This window comes from Eubalaena glacialis, chromosome 2 (assembly GCF_028564815.1).
Source record: "Eubalaena glacialis isolate mEubGla1 chromosome 2, mEubGla1.1.hap2.+ XY, whole genome shotgun sequence".
In the NCBI taxonomy this organism is placed as follows: Eukaryota; Metazoa; Chordata; class Mammalia; order Artiodactyla; family Balaenidae; genus Eubalaena; species Eubalaena glacialis.
In genome coordinates, this window is record NC_083717.1 from 12,293,639 (window position 1) to 12,315,899 (window position 22,261).

Here is a 22,261-nt window from a genome sequence, read left to right on the forward strand (position 1 = left end):
CTGGCCCATCTCGTACTAGCTGAGTGACTGGGGGCAAGTTTTTTAACCTTTCTGGTTCTTTTATCTTTCATATGCCAAACAAGAGTACTAGAACTTGGACCCTCAGCGAGCTCTTTGACAGACTCAATGATAAATAAGATAATGTAGGTATAGTGACTCGACTCTGCTCACCAATATTTCATTTTCTCATTTCCTTCTGGTCACAGTGAAACCGAGTCCCCCTAAAACCGAGTTCCTCTGCCGAGTTCACGATTAACCTCTCTATCCAAAATTTATTCCCTTTCTTGTCCCGCACCTGTTCCCCCTCAGGATTGAGAAGCATCAAAGAAAAGGGGGCACTGAAACTGAGCAGGACTCTGCAGGGCCCTCCTGGTACAAGCCCCTCTGTGTCCCCCACTTCTTGTTTGGCCTTCCCCGAGTTACAAAGAGCAGATTCAAACACTTAATGATTCGAGAAGTTCAGTAATAAAACAGAGTCACAGGACTCCTCGTCCCTCCTCCAGGGATACACATAACAATCTGATGCATATCTTTGAGTTGTTCTGCAGAAACTAAGACCCCCATCCAGGTGGAGGATGGTAACGACATGCTGACCACAAGCACGTAGACCCCAGATTGGCTGGAACCGGAAGGCTGATGTTTAAGAGGCCTGAAACAGTACCCTGTTACCTCACCAACAACCAGTCAGAAAAATGTCCATGAGCTGATCACACATCCTGCAGCCCTCACCCCTAATGTTGCCTTTAACAACCCTTGCCTGAGAGCCACGGGGGAGTTTGGGTCTTCTGAGCACTCGCTGCCCGTTGAACATGGCCACGTGACTTGTTTAGACCAGTGAGATGTGAGCAGAAGGGACACGTGTCACTTCCAGGTGGAAGCAGTCAAGAGCCAATACATCATTTTTCATGTACTTCCTTTGCTTGCTGTGATGACTCTGGTAGTACAGGTGCCCCAAGCAAAAGCAGTCCTGACCCATAGTCTGGAGGGCCACTTCGCCCTGCAGCTGGCTTTGCAAGAATGAGGCACGAACCTGTGCTGTGTTAAGCCAAGAATGTTTTGGAGATTTGTAAGGATGGCAAAACTTAGCCTATCCTGACAAATACATATAAGAAAAGTTCTGCCAAATATAACAGGCTCTATAAATACTAATTATGGTTATTTCAGGTATCTATTCAGATCATGTGATTAACACCTAACATGGTAACATTATAATATATCTACTGCTAAGGTAACCCATTCTTATCATTTCATTGCCGTCATCAAATATCTACAGAGCACCCACTGTGTTTCTGATATCATTCCAAGCAATACACATGCAGTACTTTCTTTTTGATGTTAAAATCTTTTAAACACCACTTGCATTTACAGTTGGCGTGCCCTTTGAAAACATAATGATGACTCATCATCAGACCAAAGACTCATACAAGTAAGTCTTCCACTTTGTAGAACTCTCTAGCTTACTGTTAGTCATGGGTAGAGAGGGGCTGAACAAAAATATTTTAGTATATACAGTGTCAGGGAGGAAGAAATTTTCTTCTACCCTTCTAAGTTCTTCTAGCTGGTCTAAGAATTAAATTGACATGAGACAGGGTAGCAGCAGAAAATCAAACAGAAGTTTAATAACAGGGAGAGATGCAGAAGAACTGAATAACTGCCCCAAATGGCCAAAACCCTCACTTTAAATACCATCTTTAGCTAAAGACAAAAGAGGATGTGGGGCATAGTGGTTTGGCATGTTAAAGGGGAGGAGGGTAATTTGCATGGAGATGGAAAAGCAAATGTTTGGTAAACAAATGTTTGCTGGGCCTGCACAGATGATGGGACTCAGAGTGGACCCTGATCTCTAGGCCCTGCCGAGTTTCCCCCAGCACACTGAGCCCATGTTCTTTACAGATATCTCAGGTGAGAGCTCCATTCTGGGAACAGGCCCTTTATCTAAATTCTTTAGGCAGGTAACGGGGGGAGGTGGGTAACAAGAAAGACTTCCTGAGTCTCCTGTTTCTTAAAAATAATCAACCTAAATTAATCATCATGCCAAAGAGACACATTTTAGGGTGGCAAACTTTGCTCCCCTACACAGAAACACTCTCCTCCAAAAGCTACATGGCAGGGCTTCCCTGGTGGCGCAGTGGTTAAGAATCTGCCTGCTAATGCAGGGGACACAGGTTCGAGCCCTGATCCAGGAAGAGCCCACGTGCCGCGGGGCAACTAAGCCCGTGTGCCACAACTACTGAGCCCACGCGCCACAACTACTGAAGCCCGCGCTCCACAACAAGAGAAGCCACTGCAATGACAAGCCCGCGCACCACAACGAAGAGTAGCCCCCGCTCGCCACAACTAGAGAAAGCCCATGCACAACAATGATGACCCAACGTAGCCAAAAATAAGTAAAAAAAAAAAACAAAAAAGAGCTACATGGCAATGAATTTGTATGTTCTAGCACAGGAACCCTAAACTGTAGTTGAGCAAATTAATCTGCCAACTCTTGATAATCTGAAGATACGTGGTTGATTGTGTATGGGAATGATTTCTCCCTCATTTAATATAAAAGAAACCATACACCTGTCCCCAAACCCCAGGGCTAGAAAGACTTTTCAGGTTTTTTTTTCTAATATCCATCAAGGACTCACCCATACCTGATAGAAACTAGTTAAGTTCACTGCGTGCAAGTTTTCAGGAAATACCAAAAATTGAATTCGCTCAATTTTATAAATTAACAAAGTAACAAACTAATAGGATGAAAGAGCAACTTCTTTATCTTCATCCCCATTTCTGATATTTGTGTGGACTAGTAACAAAAATCACCTTACAGGAAGAAACTGGAAGGCTTCATTTTCCTACCCACAAATAGTATTCCTCCCTCATCTATGGTTTTGCTTTCTGTGGTTTCAGTTACCCAGGTCAACCACAGTCCAAAAATACTAAATAAAAAGTTCCAGAAATAAACAATTCATAAATTTTAAACCACACACTATTCTGAATATGGTGATGAGATCTCACTCCATCCGGCTCTGTCCAGCCCAGGATGTGAATCATCCCTTTGTCCTGCATATCCTGCCCATTAGGCACTTAGTAGCCACTTCAGTTATCAGATCCACTGTCATGGTACCACAGTGCTTATGTTTAAGTGACCCTCATTTCACTTAATAAAGGCCCCAAAGCACAAGAGCAGTGATGCTGGCAATTTGGATTATGCCAAAGAGAAGCTGTAAAGTGCTTCCTTTAGGTGAAAAGGTGAAAGTTCTCAACTTAATAAGGAAAAGGAAAAAAATAGTATGCTGAGGCTGCTGAGATCTACGGTAAGAAGAAATCTTCTATTTGTGAAATTATGAACGAAAAAAAGAAATTTGTGCTAGTTTTGCTGTCACACCTCAAACTGCAAAAGTTACGGCCACGGTGCGTGGTAAGTGCTTAGTTAAGATGGAAAAGGCATTAAATCTGTACAATAAGATATTTTGAGAGAGAGACCACATTCACATAACTTTTATTACAGTAAATGGTCATAACTGTACTATTTTATTATTAGTTACTGTTGTTAATCTCTTACTGTGTCTAATTTATAAATTAAACTTTATCATAGGTATGTATGTGTAGGAAAAAACATAGTATATATAGGGTTCGGTACTATCTGTGGTTTCATCCACTGGGGGTCTTGGGACATATTCCCTGTGGATAAAGGGGGACTACTGTATATTCTTTCAAAACAGTGCAAAGGAGCTGAAAAGCTTTCCTTGAAATTGGCACCAATCTCAACTGTTCCACCTTCCTTTAGGACCCTTCCTGTCATTAACATCTCTACCCCTCCCCCCTACCCCTCAAAGTTTTCTATTTCTTGCACCACTTCAGTCTTTCCCTTGGCCGTTCTGCTACTATTTTTCTTCCACAATATCCTCCAATCTATGGACCTCTTGAACCTTCTGATGAACTGAGCTCAAAGACCCTTTTGTCAAATCAATGGGGCAGTCGGGCGGCTATACCCGGACCTCAGCTCTGAGGGTTTCTGCTGAGGGTTTCTCCTGTCTTAACTTTACTACACTTCATCAGCCAGTCACGTGTCATTCTCAGCACAATTAAACTGTCATGAGCACTTTTGTGAGATTGGTGGTCTGACTCATATGGGATCGTGTCATGCACGGCCTTGCCTGCCGTCTGATGCTGCCTCTGAAGTACTGCTATGAACTGATTCAGCAGCTCAGCATGGCTCCTGTGCCCTCCTTCTCACACTCTTGCATGATTCATCATATATAAAGAGTATATGGTAAACAAGACGTTTCACCTGACCCCGCCTCAGGACGGCAAGGTACTTTGAGTTGTGTTTCCAGTAGTGCTGACGTGTTCACGTCCATCCATCCAGACTTCTCACTCCATCTCCATGAGATTAGAGGGTTGCATTTGATACTTAGCTGTGGTTAAAAATACAGCTCCTTCACGGCCATGGGTCAGAGGGCTGTTGACCAGCACACAGAGAACTGAGATAAATGCTGGGTCGACCAGCACTGTACTTCACACTGGACTCAACAGAGAAGTTCCATATATTTGCTGAAAGTTTACCTTCATGGTTGAGTCTATCACATCATCTGGATTCACACCCAAGTAAGCTAGCTCTTTAGTATTTCAGTTCTTAGTTAAGTAATGAAAAGGCATGATTAGAGAAACAAGATTCCATAACACATTCAGTCCTAAGTCATAAATTAGATTGTGGAGCTAGATGTTTGATTTCCAACATAAGTTACTTTGCAACATTTTTACACACTTTCTCATGTTTGTATCCTTGGGCCCAGGCTTCACTTCCTGCTTTATATCAGTAAACTTTATTTTCTGAAGGATAGTATCAAAGAGTTGTCAAACTTGAAACCAGTTGAAGTGGAAGACTTTATTTTGAATTTTTTTTTTAAAGTTCTTTATATTAGCAAACAACAGAAAAATGGTTAAGACATAGATGATGACATGAGACTTCCTTGGTCAAACCCTGTCTTCCTTCCTTCCTACAGTGAGATCTTGAACAGGTTACCTAGCTTCTTTTTACGTAAATTTTACCTTACAGGAGGGTCGTAGCAACTGTTAACCTAAGGAAAGCAGCCCTGTGAAGCTTTTATGTCTGACACAAAGCAAGCATTCAATAAATGTTAGTGCTTATTATTAGGGTTAAATAAACATATTCAAACAAGATGGGTCAAAGTCAATGGAACAAACATCTATTAAAGGAAAGTAACTGTTACCAGTCATAACAGTTATGATAGTTTGAGCAACTACTATATGCACTTTTACAAACATTATTTTACTTAACCTCCACAGAAACTTTATGATTTTTGTATTATTGATTCATTTTGCAGGTGATTGATGGATGGTTAGAGGAGCTTCATAATTTATCCTTGTCCACAACAAATAGACAGGATATGGCTGGAATTTAAATCAAGTGTTTCCCTAACTAAAGCTTGTGCACTCACTCCTTTACTATACTTCCTCCCAATCTCCTAGACACAAGGCCCTTTGCCAAGCACTTGTAGACGTTACCCTGATGAATGCTACACCACTTGGGCCTTCAAGGATCTTCCATTCCAGCAGGTGACAGACCACTATTTTATAGGACAGACCGACATTAGTCTCATAACAGAAGTGTATATTGTAGACTCAGCCTATGCAAAATGTACTTGGTGAAAGGAAGTTCTTTTTCAGGTTAATAATTTTTTTAAACCTACATGAATAGCCAATGATCACCTGTAGCAATAGCTAAAGATCTGAGATACAGGGAATAATGTTTCATTGTTGGGGACTAAGCCATACATCACATCTTTGGTTCCCGGCCAATAAATGCCATGAACTCCCTCACAAATATCCAAAATATTCCCTGGAAGCAATATTGTCCCCACTGAGAACCACCACAAATTTCACAATTTGTATATTGTGAAATCCATTTAGCTGGTGCCAATCAGGAAGGAGGGAGGGAACAAAGGAAGGAAGGAAGGAAAGAAAGAGAGAAAGAGAAGAAAAAGAAAGAAAGGAAGGAAGGAAGGAAGAAAGAAAGAAAGAAGAAAGGAGACTAGAATAAATTGGAGTAAAAATATCAAACTATATCGTGTACCTAGTAAATTTAATTTTTGTTTTACTGTGGTGTGTGGTATTTTTATGTGCAGGTGCATGTGTGTGTTTTACAGTAACTCCTGGTGGCAAACCGAACAAAACCAGAGTAATCTGGGGAAAGGTAACTCATGCTTATGGAAACAGTGGCATGGTTTGTGCCAAAATTGTGAAACAACCTTCCTGCTAAGGCCACTGGAAACAGAATCCGTGTGATGTTGTACCCCTTAAGGATTTAAACTTATTGAAAAGTAAGTAAATAAAAGTGTGGATTTGTTCTTTTGTAAAAAAGAATGTGTTTCACACGCACACATGCACACACATAAATATTCACAGGCGTCTCTCGGTCAAAAAAGCTAGACTCTTGGTCCTATGAGCTTTCTCATGGCCTGGCTAGTAGACTATGTGACCTCTTTCATTCAAATGTTATGAGCAGCATCAGAAGGACAGAAGTCATTCAACAAGGGATTTAAGGGCAGTGCTCATTTTATATATTTAAATTGCTCCACCGGGGGAAAAAGCTGCCAGAGTTATAGTCAATTACAGAGTTACGGTTTAGATATAGAGCACTTACTCTCTTTCTCCCTAGACATATTTCTTCTCTGTTAGTCCAAAAAGTAAAAATGCAAGTCATACATACAAAAAGATGCTCCAATTTCATTAGCAAATGCAAAATAAAACCACGACAAGATATCACTTCACACTCACCGGATTGGTAGACATTAAAAATTCTGACCATATCAATCACTGGCAATGCTATGAAGCAACAAGAACTCTCATGCAAAAATGTAAATCAGTATAAATATTTTAGGCATCAATTTGGCCTTATCGAGTAAAGTTAGCATGCGTATACTGTATCACTCAGCACTTCCCTGGGTTTATATGCTAAAAAAACGCTTGCACAGATACATACAACATGAGCAAGATGCTATGAGCAAGACTGCTCCAGAGCAATTGGTTGTAGAGAAAACCAACCAACCAACCAACCCTGGCAACAACTGGAAGTCCAGAAAAAAAAGAATGGGTAAATAAGTTATGGAATGGTTATATAAAGGACTAATATATCGCAGTAAAAATTAAACAAACAATAGCTATATATATCAACATGGTTCAGCCCACAAGTTTAATGTTGAGTGGATGAAGAGAAAGTGGCATTAAGCCTTCAAAAGGAAGGAAATTCTAACACATGCTACAATATGGATGAACCCTGAGGATATTATGCTAAGTGAAACCAAAAAGCCAGTCCCAAAAAGGCAAATAATGTTTGATTCCACTTAAATGAGGTATCCAACATAGTCAAATTCATAGAGAAAGAAAGTAGAATGGTCATTGCTAGGAGCTGGGGGTAGGGAGAAGGGGAACTGTTGTTTGATGGGTATAGGGTTTCAGTTTTGCAACATAATGTTTTAGAGATTGGTTACTCAATAATAAGAATATACTTATTAATACTCATCTGTACACTTGAGAGGATACTAAGTTTTAAGTGTATTTTACCACAATGAAAACTTAAAAAAAAATTTAAACAGAAAGTTGCAGAAGAATAGAGTATAATTCAACTTTTATAGATCTCAAACACCTACAAACTTACCATATAATTCTTAGAGATACAAGCATTCATGGTAAAGCTATTACAGAGAGTAAAGTGATGCCATGAAATGGGAAAGAGCACGTAGGGGTTCTCAATGATGCTAGTTGTGTTCTAACCCTTAAATTGGGTTTTGGATACAGTTTGATGGCTGTACATGTATAATGCATATGTCTTATAAATATATAACTTCTTTTTTCCAAGCCAAAATGTTGTGCTCTGAATGTCAGAATTGGGATCAGCATGATGGAGTATATATGAAGCCAAGTTCCAGGTTAGAAAATCATTCTGCTGTAATAAAGCAACCGATCTCCTAGTTAGAGTCAGAATTTAGGTGCAGCCTGTTCAATAAAATGAGTAGTCACTGTTTTCTCATACCCCCTTAGCAACAGCTAAGCATTGGCATAGGAGAACACAGCCGCATCACAGATGCTCTGGCAGTGTCTCTCTAAACTTTCACCATTAGCCTAACCCAAAATAGAATTCTACTTACAAAAGAAGGGATATTGAGGATACAGGAGAGAGCTTAAAACAATTTAAAAATCGTTTACTATTAAATAAAGTATCATGTCATGTCAGACTAAGATATTAAATTTGTATAATACACTGTAGAAATTTAAAGAGTTTTTTTGGATATTTAAGGAAAGAATGACCTTTTTAGTTCTACAAGGAACAGTGATTTGTCCTCATGTCAAATAAAACTAAAAATTGTTGTCTTATTATCATCCGGAGTTCAGCAAAGGTTGAAGATAAGGGATGGGCTCCAAGCTGCCAGTTAGTGTTCCTTCCTCCCAGGAGCTAACTAGAAAAATCTTCAACATGGGAAGGACTGTGATCCACCCCTACACCCTGGCTCCACAGCTGGTCAAGTCCATGGGTGTTTAGAGCTCCCACCCACAGCCCTGGTCTCCATCAGAGAAATTCACCAGCTGAAGCCCTGAGTCCATTGTTCCTCTTAGGTCAATGAGCACTACAAAGCATGGTGATGGTTCAGACTGAAGCCAAGAGCAGAATGACCAGCAGTGGATACACAAAGGGAAAAATCAAACCAAGAGGGTGCCGTTGAGACAATTTTAGTCATGTCGGACAACTTGGGCCACTGTTGCAGATGAAGGAGCAAAAAAAAATTTTATTTTGAGTAATAAATAAAATGAGAATAAGGAAGTTGATGAGGACCCCCAGACAACATGCCTCATTTGGTAAGCTGAAAAGGTCATTCTCAATCTATGGTATCTGTTTATACAGAGTAGCACTGCTTACATCAGAACTTGATTTCTACCAATGGAGGTGGTTAAAATAGATCCTGATGAACAAGTTTAACTACATCAACATCTAGGGAGGTTCACAGTCTTACCTTTCAAAAATTCTCCACTAATTTCCAAAAAAAAATGTTATTAAGGAAATGTAGGAATGTCTCTTTATAGTATTAGACTGACCACAGTGGTTTCCATCAAAATGGAAACAGGCCAGCCAACAACTGAAAGCAGCAGAAGTCCTAAGTGTCCATTTAAGAGTTTCTAACCTTCAGAATGTATGAATCACCAACCACCTCAATCAGTGCTTCAATGTACAAAATCTATTTTCACTTGATTCAATTTTGTCACAATAAATGCAGGTCTCATAAAACACCAAGAATTTAAAAATATATCTGATAATGGAAAACATCTCAAGTTTAAGGATGTTTTTGCAGAGAAAGCAAGTGTCATCCAGGTTGCGGTACTCAAGACTTCCTGTAAGAGATAAACCCAATCTTTAGGATGCCACCCCCAAGATAACCTACTGAAACATGAGTTTTTCGAAAGAATTATTTTTCATAAGTCCTCATCATCACACATTACCCAACTGTATGAAAGGCCAGAGATTTCAAGAGGCCAGAATGAAATCAGACATGATTTACCTAAGCCTGAAATAGCTTTGTAGAGGTCACCAGCAAGATCTCTATCCACAGCCTGAATCAAAGACATTATAATCAGGTGATGACTTCCTTGGGGTGAGATTAGGGTGAGGGGAGGAAGAGGACAGAAATATACAGCAAGAACTCCTTGCAGTATGTGGAGTGAGTGTTAATAAAAGAGTGACAATTTCATTCAGAAGAATATTTTTACTTGGCAAAATAAAATCTAAGGATGCATCTAATGTAAATTGGATGGCATGATAATGGTGACAGAATTAACAAAAACAAAGAAAAATAAATTGCAAAGTGGACAAAAATGATCCTGTAAATAGAGTAAGAAAATATGGAGCTATTTGCCTTTGGTCATTCTTCTACTTTCCAAAGAGACTTTAATGCCAAGTTGTGTTTTCTATACCATAAAGCAGCCAGGAGGAATTAGACACCTATTTCTTCTACCATCAAGTCATGGTTAGTTGATGATGGCATTACTTATTTTACATTGCGGGTTTATTTCCACTCCAGTTCTATCAAAATTCTTAACTGTGGTATCTTTTATTTATAACATAGAGCATATGACTCTCTCAAACTTGTGAGCCTTGAATAAAATGAAAAAGTAAGCTATCATTATTAAAAGACATTTAACACAATAAATGAGGTACACTGTCCAAATTGTCCAGGAGACTTCTCTTCCCTGGAGGAAATGGAAACTGATGCTTAATGCATGTCATTAATAACTCTTAATTCACGGGCTGATTTCTGTTACCGAGAGGCCAAGGTTTGTCAGCAGACTCTCAGTCCTGAGGCCAGCAGACACTGAACATATTATGGAAGATGATTCACTTGGCTATACCAGATGTATAAAACTCAACAAGGCTTCTGAAGCACGCCACTGGGGACTGGAAACAGCCTTCCAGCTTACTGTAATCATAATTTTATTTCCATTAGTTAGAAGAAACCAGACTAAAGGAAAAATCTCATAAAAAGTACTGTTTGTTTAAAAGTTACCCATGTTCTCATAAAAGAAACCTCAACATATATTACTACCTGACAAGCAACATTTAAAAGGGAATTTGCAAATCAAACAGACATTAAAGCATTTAATAATGTCTTTTCTTTATGTTTGGATTAATAGTGTGTTGAAATGAATGGCATTTATTTTCCATATATATGTATGTATGTATATATATATATGTATGTATGTGTGTGTGTGTGTATATATATATATATATATATATATATATATATTCCTGTGGTTTTCATTTTTAAAATCAAACAAATAAGAATTCAGAAAGAAACAGATTTTTTAATTAAAAAATATAAAAATAAATAGTTCTTAGAATTAAAAAAAATAACTGAAATAGTAACGAATAAGAGAACATTAACACTTGGAGTTTAAGGAGAAAAACAGACAAAAGAAATTTCTAGAAAGAATTTAGGGACCTCAACATCTAATATCAGCAGCACCAGGTCTTCTTCCATAAACAACTAGCCAAAATATATGAGGCAATCATTTCTAGGCAATGGACAACAGACGTACAAGACAGCAATCGCTGAGAGAAGAGAAACCCATGAGGTGAGCCCCATAACCACCTTGGAACTCTGCCTGAAGATAATTTTCTGACTCACACAAAGGGTTGGAGCCCAAGCAAAGTTGAAGCTGCTGAAACCTGAGTGGCTGGGTCCTAGAGCGTAGACAGCTGCCAGGGTGTGGGAGAAACAGACTTGGAAGTCTCAGTGTGTGTTCCCCACAAGCCCTTTGCTAAGGGTTCGGCTGTGCATACACAGAGCAATATGCAAGGCTTACCAGAGGGCTACTGCAACCAGGCTGAGAACCAGAGATACTGAGATCAAGCAGTGCTGGGTTATTTTGGAATTCTGGCTCAAACAGACGAGAGAGACCTTTGTAATATCCCAGCATCCAATATTGACACTGCTGAAACACCAGAAGGGCTGTGTCTTAGGAGAAAGGACCATAACTTAAAGTAGGACTTCCACTATACCTGTCTTTACCAACTGTAAAACTACACCTCGTCAACATCCACAGGAGAGACAGAGTTTGAAGATTTGTCAATTTGAAGAGCTTAGGAAACACCTTGGGCTTTCCAGAGATCCAATCTAACAAAGTATGGAAAAGCTTAATACAAATTTCATATGATCATTCAGAAACTGAACTTCATATAAGACCAAACATCCATACATTTTAGAGAAAGAAAACAGAATCCAGTTTCTACAGCATATCATCTACAATTTCCAATATCAGTCAGACCTTACTGTGCATGTGAAGAAACAGAAAAAAAAAAAAAAAAAAAGTCTGTTATCAAGAGAAAAAATAGTCAATATAAATAGATCCTGGGGCCATCTATATGTTGGAATTAGCAGACAAAGTTGGGGTTTTTTATTACTGCTCTATCAGTAAATAGATCAAGTAGGCAAAAAATTAGTAAGGATATAGACGATCTGAAAGACACTACCCACCAACTTCACTTAATTGACAGCTACAGATCATTTTATTCAACTGTATTATACATATTTGTTTTGATAGCACATGAACATCAAGATAAGACCATAATGCTTAACCATAAAATAAGTTCAATAAATTGCAAAAATTTGCAAACTGACAAAATGTGTGTTCTGATCATAAAAGAGTTAAATTAGAAATCAGCAACACTAAGATATTTTAAAATTCTCAAATGTTTGAAAATTAAACAAATACGTTTTTAAATAATCCACGGATTAAAGGAGTCAATATAAATCAGAAAACATTTCAAAATAAATGATAATGAAACAACACATCAGAATGTGCAAAAGATAAGTGTAATGCTTAGAGGAAAGTTTATAACTCTAAATGACTAAATTTTAAAAAGAGAAAGATTTTAAATCTATTATCTAAGTGTCTACCTTAAGAATTGAGGAAAGGAGAATCAAATTAATCCCAAAGTGAATAGAAAGAAGAAAATAATAAATATAAGAGCACAGATCAACACAAAGAAAACAATATTAACAAACATTTTGTCTTTGAAAAGATTATTAAAAATGATAAACTCCTAGCAAGACTAACTATGGAAAAATGAGAAAAAAACATAAATTACTGACATCAGAATTACCAAAAAACTACCTCAAGAGGAAACAGAAAATCTGAATGACTCTGTACCTATTAAAGAATTTGAATCTATAATCAAAAAGCTTTCCACAAAGACAACATTATACCCAGATAACTTCCCTGGTGGATTCCGTCAACCACTTAAGAAAAAAAGCAATATCAATCTGACACAAACTCTTGATGACAATCTAATAAATGGGTAAAAGATCAGAACAGACATTGCACAAAAGAAGGTATGTAAATGGATAACGACCCATGAAAGGTTCTTATCATCATTAGTCAATCAGGAAATGCGACGTAAAAACCACAAGATACTAATACATACTCATTAGAATGTCCATAATCAAAAAACCCAACAATACCAAGTATTGACAAGAATGCAGAGCAACTGAACTCTCACACATTATAGGTAGGAGTATAAAATGGTCCCATCACTTTAGAAACAATTTAGCAATTTTTTGTAAAGTTATATATGCACTTACTCTATGACCAAGAATATTCACCCAAAAGAAATGAAAACACATGTCAACACCATAGCCTCTGCTGAAAATTCAGAATAGCTTTAAGCATAATAGTTCCAAACTGTAAACCCCTCAGATGTCCATAACTCAGACAGATGATTTCATATGCGTGATCACATATACAACTATCTATTCAACATCCCACTTATTTCTGCCTAAAAAGAGACAGAGGGAGGGAGGGAGGGGGTGGGGGAGAGAGAGAGAAAGAGAGAGACTAAGAGGGAAAAAAAGCAGTTCAGGCAAATGTCTATCCTAACTTCAGTCTTGGTATCCTTTTGATGGTTACTGAATGAGGTCAACTTAGTGTTAGTTCAAGTTCTTCAACTTAGTCCCAAGGTTTAACACCCAAAGGTGGTAGCCTGGTAAAATGAATAACAGATAGTTTAGTAACCTGTTTCCCAAACGTGTCTTGAACATCCTATGTGAGAGGTGGAAATGTCTGGAAAGCTACACAAAACCAGCTTCAAACTTGATTGTATTCTGTTTTGAAGATGTAAAATTCTGCTAAAGATATTGCAAATATTTCTCTATCTACAGAGAACAATCTTACCTATGAAGAAATCCTAAAAAATGTACCAAAAATTTATGAGAATTAATGTGACTTACACAACATTATACATCTCCCTACTTCATAAGGGAGATATATAATAAATGTTCACTGGATACTATTTACTTCAGGTTTCCCCAAAGCCAAAGGAGTCCGAGTCATTGGAAAATTTCTTAGTTATTTTTATATTTCAGCTTCTTACAGGCCAGTCATATCTGGATCTTCATAGAAACCCAACAAGGCAGATTATTATTTAAAAGAAGCCAAGAAAACATGATATAAAAGAGATAACTAAAAATGAGTACTGTTATAGCCTGATTTCAGGGCTGGCTTGTATTCACAGATATAATTTTGTTTCTCTTGTGTGACCATAGATATTGACCCCTCAGGACAGAGATGTGAAAAGATTCACATTCTTCAGACACAGATTCTAACTCATCCTAATGGTTGCCTATAGCTGTTTCTTTCTTTCTTTACTTTTTTTTTTTTTTGTACAACTCTGTTATAAGATTTTTACATCACTAATGGAAAAATTTCAAAGGAATCTGATTTTGAGATTAAAAACAAACAACACCCCCCAGCAAATAAACAGTCCATTTTCTTTTCACCCGTATCTTGTCTAAACATAAACACTTACATAATACTTTACATTTTTTAGAAATACTCTGACATACATTATTAGATATGATTATCAAATAATGGTGTAAGATATTATTATCCTTTTATTTTGTACAATTGGGGAAACTGAGGCTCAGAGGGTTTAAATGATATCCCCAGGGTAAGAAAGCCAGACAATGGCAATGCCAAGTCTAAACTCTAGGATTCCTGACTCAATCTGTTTCTCTATCAAATATAGCCCAAAATATTTTAATGGTAAATATGAAATTAGGAAGGGCCTCAAATCCCTTACATTGCTGGTACACTTACAAGATAAGATATGGGAGCATGTGTTCTCTACCGGTAGAGCAGTTGATGAATTCGAGTCCAAAATTCAAAATTTGTAACATTTCAGGTATTCCTTAAAAAAATTTTTTTTACGTTAAAAAGTTTCCTAGCTCCTAGCACCTTAATAATTACTAATCTGTTATTAAATCACATTTTTAGGGAAAAGAAAACCATTTAAACTATAATAAAGATCCTAACCACCCAGCCTCAAAGAGGCTACATTAGTAACAGAAGACCTGTCTTTTCAGATAATAAACACGTAAAAAGAACCTGAATCTGAACTTTGCGTCTCTCCTGTTGGTTCAGCTGTGCTTGGTGTAAGTCCACTGTTTGGTTTTCAAGTGGTTGATAGCTTCAATCCCCGGAGAACACACACAACTTCTCACTACTGCCCTCTAGTGAACATGTTACAAATGAAACAAATGGACCAAAGCCCAGCAGATACCTCCTTCTGACCCTCTAGTCTGCAAGCACATGTTGGCCTCTGACTGATCTGGCTGCTTCCACAATCACTCTCCCCAGGCGTGCTCAACACAGAGCTGGTGTGTTTCAGAAAGGGCTTTGAGGAAAAAGCAACTGATTGGTAGGGTCAGGCAAACATGTCCACTGGTGACAATCCTTTTGAATGAATGAACAAGACATCAGATTTTCAAAGAAGTGTGTTTTAGGAAGATCTTGTTTTCTGATCCAAATATGAAGACACCCATGATGACACCCACGAAGTCAGCAATAAGATTGATACTTGGTACTCAAGGCTGCTGGAAATCAGGGAAGCTTACTACTGTGTCACTGGAGTGTCAGATTTTTTTTTTCTTTTTTCACTCTTTGTAAAGGCTAGGCAGGTGATAACAGGGGCCAACCTCAGGATAATGATTTATCTACTAACAGCTGTAGACTCTACAACTACCCTCGGCAGTAAAGGCATGACCGACGCTATCATATCCAGAATGGAATCAGAAATACAAGTCATTACATTTCAAATAGCAGGCAACGCTTCACGTTTGTTGAAGTGATTATGGGAAATAACTATTTTGTCTGGGCACCCAAATTACACAAGTAATCCACTACCCATGGGTACAACAATTGCTAATATTTCAGCGATTTGAAAGGCAGCTCCATTTAGAGCTGATTGCACAAATGAGCTACATAAGCACACAGCTTCAAACAGGGATACAGTGGAGAGATATTCCGGGATAAAACCAGGGGTGAGAAGTTTATTTCCTTTCTTCTCCCATTGCTCCTTCATCAAACATAGTCAGTCACTAATTGACCACCATTCCTGGTTCAGCTGTGTGTCGGAGTTCTGCTCGGTGCATCAAATGTTCATCAAGTACCTCCTAAGTGCCAAACACAGGACTACGTGCTGAAGATACAAAGATGAACAAGACACTTTTCCTGAACGTATGGAGGTCAAGTCTATAAACGAGCTGAGGAGTTTGAGAGAAGCAGTTCTCATTCTACTTTGCCCCCTATATTGCTTCTGAGACTCCCCCTTGGTGAAGTCCCTCATCTTCAAATCTCCTCTCCATCACTATCCTCGTCTAAAGATTTCAGCTTAGGTGCTTTATAACAGTGCAGTGTGAAGTACAGAACTCAAAGAACACCCAGTTTCCTTGGCTGAAGGAAGTAGAAATGCTTCCTTCCAAAAACAGCAGCTTAAGCAAATAGGAGATGATAGTGTGGGATGATAAGAGAGAGAGAGAAGAGAAGGAAAGGTGGGGCGGGTGACCCATCCCAAACATTTCTCTTTCCAGTTGAATTTCCAGGCAGTGAGTTAAGGACTAATGAGTTAATTAGTGACTGTGGCTCCCTACGATCATTAGCATCCTGGGGAAACCAGCAGGTGCCAGACCCTCTGCTATTCCCAAGAACAGGATGCAGACATATGAGTTCCTCGGAACAAACCTGAAGCCTGCAGCAAAGGGCAAATCTGCTGGAATAATTCCTCTAATTCCACCACGTATCAGTGCCTATGATAGGATAATTAGAGGCAACTGGAAAAGCAAGAGATTCTGTATTATAGTGGCTGAATTTTACTTTTCCCTGGATTTCAGTCTGGCTACTGGTGAAAAAGAGGCCTCTCTACTTTGAAAAATCATTTTGCTTCTGAGACTATTGAACTGACAGCATATTACCAGGCTGAACTGGTGTAAAAGGTGAAGATGACAAGAGTTCAGGCTATGGCTTGCCCACCTGCTGCTCCAAGAAGGGACAAGTAGGCAGTCACCAGACTGACAGCACATCTCCTTTTCCTGATGTTGGCATGTTTTCAGTGGTCAGACATCTCTGGGCATCCACAGAGCACACTTTCAGCTTCAGAACACAGGCATACCTCAGAGGTATTGCTGGTTCGGTTCCAGACCACGGTAATAAAGCAAATATCACAATAAAGCTGGTCACATTAATTTTTTGGTTTCCCAGTGCACATAAAAGCTATGTTTACACTATACTGTCTCTTAAGTATGTGATTGCATTATGTCTAAAAAAAAAATCAATGTACATACCTTAATTTTAAAATACTTTATTGCTAAAAAATCCCAGCCATCATTTGAGCTTTCAGTGAGTAGTAATGTTTTTGCGAGAGTAACATCAAAGATCACTGATCACAGATCACCATAACAAATATAATAATAATGAAAAAGTTTGAAATATTGCAAGAATTACCAAAATGCGACACAAAGACAGGAAGTGAGAAACTGCTATTGGAAAATGGTCCTGATGGGCTTGCTGGATGCAGGTTTGCCACAACCTTCAACTTGTAAAAAAAGCAATATCTGCAAAGTGCAATAAAGCAAAGTGTAATAAAAAGAGGTATGCCTGTAATCAAGAATGGGTAAGAAAAGTATACTGATGATATTTTCTTTTGTATACAGCAACCAACACTCAGGTGCCAAGTTTTTTTAATTAAATTTTATTTTTTAAGCAAAAATAGCTCACTTACAACCCACTTTTACTCTGCAAAATTTAAATTTTGAAAGCTAGAATCTGAAATATAGCCTAGTCTCATGCCTTTCCTTTAGATTATTTGCCTAAGGTCAAGAGTGAGTTAGGACCCTGACTAGATCTAACCAATGTTCCATCACAATTTCGTTCAATTCAAGAAATTATAATTTCAATACAGCATAGTATTATTTGGTTGGCTCTTGAAGTGACCATAATAACTCAAGGAATACATCTGCCCTTGCTTTTAATCCTCTAATTTGTTTTAAAAAAACAAAAACAGAAAACGGAGCATGAGCTGAAAGCAGCTATTACTCTAACGCAGAACATTCTAGGTTAAAGTATCAGATGGTTTATCCCTCTGGCATAGTCTACTCTAAAAGTGAAAACTCTCCCACCACAATTAACAGTCGCTCTGTCTCATTATCTCTGACCAAGCTTTTTGAATTATTTTCTAATCAATTCATTAATTGTGGCATTAGCGACAGTTTTTCATTCTTTAACCCATTTTCATGAGGAGTCATACATATATTTTCCAATCTATACAATGCTTCATAAAGAGAGAATTTATAAACACACAAACCAGAAGTGAAGTAGAAGACATTCCAGTACTTAATACTTAGTATGAGAAATATTGTTCGGAGTAACTCCCAGGGAAGACATTTGTTGCCTTCAGCAGTGAACAAAGATTAAAGTTCAGGCTTGCTTTCTTTTTTTTTTTTTTTTTAAGATTTTTAGAAATTTCATGTAATGTCTGAAACATTTATATTAACATATTTCCATACAAATAACCCAATGAAAGTTTAGTATTAGTTGTTTTGTTTGTTTGTTTATACTGCAGGTTCTTATTAGTCATCAATTTTATACACATCAGTGTATACATGTCAATCCCAATCGCCCAATTCAGCACACCACCATCCCCACCCCACCGCGGTTTTCCCCCCTTGGTGTCCATATGTCTGTTCTCTACATCTGTGTCTCAACGTCTGCCCTGCAAACCGGCTCATCTGTACCATTTTTCTAGGTTCCACATACATGCGTTAATATACGATATTTGTTTTTCTCTTTCTGACTTACTTCACTCTGTATGACAGTCTCTAGATCCATCCACGTCTCAACAAATGACTCAATTTCGTTCCTCTTTATGGCTGAGTAATATTCCATTGTATATATGTACCACAACTTCTTTATCCATTCGTCTGTTGATGGGCATTTAGGTTGCTTCCATGACCTGGCTATTGTAAATAGTGCTGCAATGAACATTCGGGTGCATGTGTCTTTTTGAATTATGGTTTTCTCTGGGTATGTGCCCAGTAGTGGGATTGCTGGGTCATATGGTAATTCTATTTTTAGTTTTTTAAGGAACCTCCATATTGTTCTCCATAGTGGCTGTATCAATTTACATTCCCACCAACAGTGCAAGAGGGTTCCCTTTTCTCCACACCCTCTCCAGCATTTGTTGTTTGTAGATTTTCTGATGATGCCCATTCTAACTGGTGTGAGGTGATACCTCATTGTAGTTTTGATTTGCATTTCTCTAATAATTAGTGATGTTGAGCATCTTTTCACGTGCTTCGTGGCCGTCTGTATGTCTTCTTTGGAGAAATGTCTATTTAGGTCTTCTGCCCATTTTTGGATTGGGGTGTTTGTTTCTTTAATATTGAGCTCAATGAGCTGTTTATATATTTTGGAGATTAATCCTTTGTCCGTTGATTCGTTTGCGAATATTTTCTCCCATTCTGAGGGTTGTCTTTTTGTCTTGTTTATGGTTTCCTTTGCTGTGCAAAAGCTTTGAAGTTTCATTAGGTCCCATTTGTTTATTTTTGTTTTTATTTCCATTACTCTAGGAGGTGGATCAAAAAAGATCTTGCTGTGATTTATGTCAAAGAGTGTTCTTCCTATGTTTTCCTCTAAGAGTTTTATAGTGTCCAGTCTTACATTTAGGTCTCTAATCCATTTTGAGTTTATTTTTGTGTATGGTGTTAGGGAGTATTCTAATTTCATTCTTTTACATATAGCTGTCCAGTTTTCCCAGCACCACTTATTGAAGAGACTGTCTTTTCTCCATTGTATATCTTTGCCTCCTTTGTCATAGATTAGTTGACCATAGGTGCGTGGGTTTATCTCTGGGCTTTCTATCTTGTTCCATTGATCTATGTTTCTGTTTTTGTGCCAGTACCATATTGTCTTGATTACTGTAGCTTTGTAGTATAGTCTGAAGTCAGGGAGTCTGATTCCTCCAGCTCCGTTTTTTTCCCTCAAGACTGCTTTGGCTATTCGGGGCCTTTTGTGTCGCCATACAAATTTTGAGATGATTTGTTCTAGTTCCGTAAAAAATGCCATTGGTAATTTGATAGGGATTGCATTGAATCTGTAGATTGCTTTGGGTAGGATAGTCATTTTCAAAATATTGATTCTTCCAATCCAAGAACATGGTATTTCTCTCCATCTGTTGGTATCATCTTTAATTTCTTTCATCAGTGTCTTATAGTTTTCTGCATACAGGTCTTTTGTCTCCCTAGGTAGGTTTATTCCTAGGTATTTTATTCTTTTTGTTGCAATGGCAAATGGGAGTGTTTCCATAATTTCTCTTTCAGATTTTTCATCATTAGTGTATAGGAATGAAAGAGATTTCTGTGCATTCATTTTGTATCCTGCAACTTTACCAAATTCATTGATTAGCTCTAGTAGTTTTCTGGTGGCATTTTTAGGATTCTCTATGTATAGTATCATGTCATCTGAAAACAGTGACAGTTTTACTTCTTCTTTTCTAATTTGTATTCCTTTTATTTCTTTTTCTTCTCTGATTGCCATGGCTAGGACTTCCAAAACTATGTTGAATAATAGTGGTGAGAGTGGACATCCTTCTCTCGTTCCTGATCTTAGAGGAAATGCTTTCAGTTTTTCACCGTTGAGAATGATGTTTGCTGTGGGTTTGTCATATATGGCGTTTATTATGTTGAGGTAGGTTCCCTCTATGCCCACTTTCTGGAGAGTTTTTATCATAAATGGGTGTTGAATTTTGTCAAAAGCTTTTTCTGCATCTATTGAGATGATCATATGGTTTTTATCCTTCAGTTTGTTAATATGGTGTATCACATTGATTGATTTGCGTATATTGAAGAATCCTTGCATCCCTGGGATAAATCCCACTTGATTGTGGTATATGATCCTTTTAATGTGTTGTTGGATTCTGTTTGCTAGTATTTTGTTGAGGATTTTTGCATCTATATTCATCAGTGATATTGGTCTGTAATTTTCTTTTTTTGTAGTATCTTTGTCTGGTTTTGGTATCAGGGTGATGGTGGCCTCATAGAATGAGTTTGGGAGTGTTCCTTCCTCTGCAATTTTTTGGAAGAGTTTGAGAAGGATGGGTGTTAGCTCGTCTCTAAATGTTTTATAGAATTCACCTGTGAAGCCATGTGGTCCTGGACTTCTGTTTGTTGGAAGATTTTTAATCACAGTTTCAATTTCATTACTTGTGATTGGTCTGTTCATATTTTCTGTTTCTTCCTGGTTCGGTCTTGGAAGGTTATACCTTTCTAAGAATTTGTCCATTTCTTCCAGGTTGTCCATTTTATTGGCATAGAGTTGCTTGTAGTAGTCTCTTAGGATGCTTTGTATTTCTGCGGTGTCTGTTGTAACTTCTCCTTTTTCATTACTAGTTTTATTGATTTGAGTCCTCTCCCTCTTTTTCTTGATGAGTCTGGCTAATGGCTTATCAATTTTGTTTATCTTCTGAAAGAACCAGCTTTTAGTTTTATTGATCTTTGCTATTGTTTTCTTTGTTTCTATTTCATTTATTTCTGCTCTGATCTTTATGATTTTTTTTCTTCTGCTAACTTTGGGTTTTGTTTGTTCTTCTTTCTCTAGTTTCTTTAGGTGTAAGGTTAGATTGTTTACTTGAGATTTTTCTTGTTTCTTTAGGTAGGCTTGTATAACTATAAACTTCCCTCTTAGAACTGCTTTTGCTGCATCCCATAGGTTTTGGGTTGTCGTGTTTTCATTGTCATTTGTCTCTGGGTATTTTTTGATTTCCTCTTTGATTTCTTCAGTGATCTCTTGGTTATTTAGTAACATATTGTTTAGCCTCCATGTGTTTGTGTTTTTTACGTTTTTTCCCCTGTAATTCATTTCTAATCTCATAGCGTTGTGGTCAGAAAAGATGCTTGATATGATTTCAATTTTCTTAAATTTACTGAGGCTTGATTTGTGACCCAAGATGTGATCTATCCTGGAGAATGTTCCGTGCGCACTTGAGAAGAACGTGTAATCTGCTGTGTTTGGATGGAATGTCCTATAAATATCAATTAAATCTATCTGGTCTATTGTGTCATTTAAAGCTTCTGTTTCCTTATTTATTTTCATTTTGGGTGATCTGTCCATTGGTGTAAGTGAGGTGTTAAAGTCCCCCACTATTATTGTGTTACTGTCAATTTCCTCTTTTATAGCTGTTAGCAGTTGCCTTATGAAATGAGGTGCTCCTATGTTGGGTGCATATATATTGATAATTGTTATATCTTCTTCTTGGATTGATCCCTTGATCATTATGTAGTGTCCTTCCTTGTCTCTTGTAACATTCTTTATTTTAAAGTCTATTTTATCTGATATGAGTATAGCTACTCCAGCTTTCTTTTGATTTCCATTTGCA